General features: G+C 38.9%; 1 non-coding gene across 1 annotated transcript; it reads left to right on the forward strand.

The window, feature by feature from the left end:
- Positions 1-337: 337 nt before the first annotated feature.
- Positions 338-467, forward strand: Gm23274. The gene has a single exon (XR_003949283.1). It is a non-coding gene; the product is annotated as a small nucleolar RNA SNORA17 (small nucleolar RNA).
- The last annotated feature ends 3,171 nt before the right edge of the window (positions 468-3,638 follow it).

Below are 3,638 nucleotides of genomic sequence, written 5' to 3' on the forward strand. Positions count from 1 at the left end.
GGCTATGGAGACAAACTGCCCTGAAAAGAACAACAATTTATTTGAGAATTTGTAATGAACACAGAGCAAATGCTGGAGTCATATGTGGGAGCCTATTAGTATTTGCTTATACATAAATATCTGTAATAGTGTCCATTGTGCATGGCCCCTCAGTTCCTTGCATTTAAAGGACTGTAGGAAACTGGAAAGCTTGTTATACACTGCTTAGGAAGTTTTTCTACATCAATTGAAAAACAAATTTTTATAATTTAAACTCTGATCATGAAAATAAAGATCACAAAATATGCTATAATCAAGGTTTGATGTCTGTGATACACAATAAAGAAATATAAAATTCACTCTCCTTGAAGTGAGCAGATATGGCTGCTGTGTCACATCTGTGTCAGTGGGTTGCAGAGAAGAGAGAGGTTATGTCTATGCTCAGTGTTCTGACCTCTGAACATCTGAATGAGTAGGAACCTAACATTCCTTAATTTAAAAGAGGGAGCATAATATGACTTTACAAGCCCAGTGCCAGATGACTCAGACAAGGTACCTAGTTTGATGCCAAACAGGCCTTAGGGGCACAGACTGTTTGAGATGACCCATCTTTGGTACCATAATGCATGAATGGGGCATAACACTCTCTGAGACCACTCCTGAGATGATTCCATTCATTCAAAGATCCCAGGAGCCACTAAGAGGAGCCAGTAACTGTTGGATAAAAGGGAAACAAAGAGAAACAGAGAGATGGGAACACAATGAAGATGGGCAAAACTGGAGCCTTGAGAATAATGAAATATACCTTGATTTTGAGTAGCCAGTCATGCCATCTGGAACCATGGTGGGGTCTTGGCATGCGCTACCTCTGCAGACCACCTGGGCAACACAGTAGAGCTAGCTCTGGATGTAGGTGATCTGGCCTTGAGGGTGTGAGCATGTGAGAGCCAGTCCTGCCTTTTGTCTGCTATGTGGTGACATGGGTAAGGGAGTGATCCTCCTTCTCCTTTACCTTTGCCCATGGCAGCATGGCATGGGGGAGGAGAACTGGAGCAGTGAGGGCAAGATACCCTCTGACACCCTTTTACCCTGTCACCTATTGTATGAGGAAGAGCTGGTCCTGGGGTCCTGAGAGTGTGAAAGATCGCCCTGACCCTCACCCGCTGCAACCAGCACCTCACCTAGGTAGCAGGGTAGAGATGTCCCTGGTTGCATGAGGCAGACCATCTCAGATAGCTGTCAGTCCCAGATTCAGGGATTTGAATGCTCATCCCAGCATCTACCCATTGATGAACTGGTAAAATGCATGAAGAGGCTGGTCCTACAGATCCAAAACTACAGGCTCTCCATGTCACAGGGCAACAACAGGATATCTGAGAGGGGTCTCAGTGAGGTTCCAGTATTGGTAGACTAGCAGAGGTCTTGTACCAGAGCAATGAGTCATTCTGATGCACATTTGCAAGCAAAGAAGTCTGAACACCGTTACATTCTACCACTTCCACCATGAGACTTTCTCCCTTTGTTGGGAAAGTCACCATGTTACTGAGGGTGAGGTTAAACTTCTGATACTTCTGCTTTCACCTTTCCAGTGGTCAGCTTGGACCTGCCACACCTATGTCAGGTATTTATATGGACATATTTTAAAACTCATTTGGTGAATACCAAGAAACTTAGAAGTTATATTATATTGGTTTTTTTTGGTGAGAAATTATTACAATATTTCCATGTGGTACTAACATTTTACACTCTGACCAGGATTGAATATGAATCCCTAGGAATTAAGATTGTCTTTGCATTTTATGATATTAGTGTTTGAGATTTTGGCTGTTCTAATAGTTTTGTAACAGTGTTTCATTGTTATAATTTGCAACTCTCCAATCAGCTGCAGCAGTGAGGAACTTTTCATTGGATCATTCGCCACTTTCATATTGTTGGTGAGATGGATACTCAGGCCTTTTGCCCCATTTTTACTTTCTTATAGTTGAATTTTAAATGTTCTTTAACACTTTGAACAATCATTCTTTATCAGGAACATCTTTTGCAAGTGTATTTCTCCCTGCTTGTTGCTTATCTTTTATTTTTTTTTTGTTACATTTATTTATCTGGTGTGTGTGTGTGTGTGTGTGTGTAGAGGTAAGGGGACAACCTGAGTGAGTCAGTTCTTGCCTGTAACCATGTGTGACTTGGATACTGAACTCAGGTCATCTGGCTTGTTGGCAAGTACCTTTATTATGTGAGCTGTCACAACAGCTATTTCTTATAGTGGCAACGCTTGGACTGTACATGACCTTAGCACCAATGATGTACAGTTACCAGCTACTTCTTTCACTCATTGGACTCTGGTGATTGTCTACAGAGTGCTGTCATGACAAATATCATTTAGAGTTTTGAGAGGAGATATCTTTTTAGGAGTTTTTATGGATTTTTATCTTACACTTAGATCTATGTTTCATCTCAGTCAGTTTTTGTGATGGGTTGAAGTACTGATTTTATTGTGGACTTTTGGTACATGTCGTTAGCCATTTGTAGCATTCCCTGCTGGAAGGACTCCATTATCCATCACACTGCTTTCATTTCTTTGTCAAGCTTATATTTGTACGGCCATTTCTGTGCTCCTCTGTACTACGGTATTTATCTACTCTAGGCTTCATTGTGAGTTTTAGAGTGGAGTAAAATGATTACTCTGTATATTCTTTTTTATGTGTTGGAAAGCACTTACAAGTTAACAACATTTTGCATGGATATGAAAAATTACTTCTTTCGTTTTTCACAGCAAACTTTTTCTCATACTTGTAAGCCTTACTAGACTTACATTATTTTGCTTTGGAAATAATAATGGCAATAATACTGCTTTTCAGTTTAAACTTGACTTGCTTAGTGCTTGCTCATACAAACATAATTGACTTTGCATATTAGCCTTCTATTACGCAACTTTATTGTCATTGGTCTCAGAAGTTTTTACTTCAATTTTTCAGTTTTCCTTCATAGACAATCTGCCATCTATATCATGTTGATTTATGTTTAAAATTTTACTTATTTGTTCATATTTTTTTGTGATTATAAGGGTAGAACTTAGGGCAGCAACATATGCCAAGAAAACAGTCTACCACTGAGCTACATCAGCCAGTTTATGCTGATTTTTAAATATTTCTATTAATTTGTTGAGAATTTCATAGAATTTATTTTGATATTAACCTCGTAACTCCTTTCAGATTCATCACTATTTTCCCACTCTCCAAAATTCTTTTTTTTTCTCTCTCTCTTTTAAGTCAACTGAGTACACTCTGTGTTGGCCAACTACACTAGGTGTGGTGCCTACCGTTCAGTATGATCAACATTCAAGAAATCACAAAATTAAATAAAAGTGACACTATATTTCCTAGAAGCTGTCTAGGTCCATTCTTCTTAATTAACACATGTCCATTGCCTAAACCTCAATGCTGGCTTGATCTTGTATAGATCTTGTTCATACTGTAACAACTGCTGTGAATTCATATGTGCATCTACTTCAGCTGTGTACAGGAAAAACTGCTTCCTTTGAAATCATTCAACAGTTGTGTCTCTTGTAACTTTTCAATCCCCACTTCTTCAAAGATCCCTGAGCCTTAATAGGAAGACTATGATATATATGTCCTATTTAGGAATGAGTATTTCAAAGT

Source organism: Mus musculus, chromosome 1 (assembly GCF_000001635.26).
Source record: "Mus musculus strain C57BL/6J chromosome 1, GRCm38.p6 C57BL/6J".
Classification (NCBI taxonomy): Eukaryota; Metazoa; Chordata; class Mammalia; order Rodentia; family Muridae; genus Mus; species Mus musculus.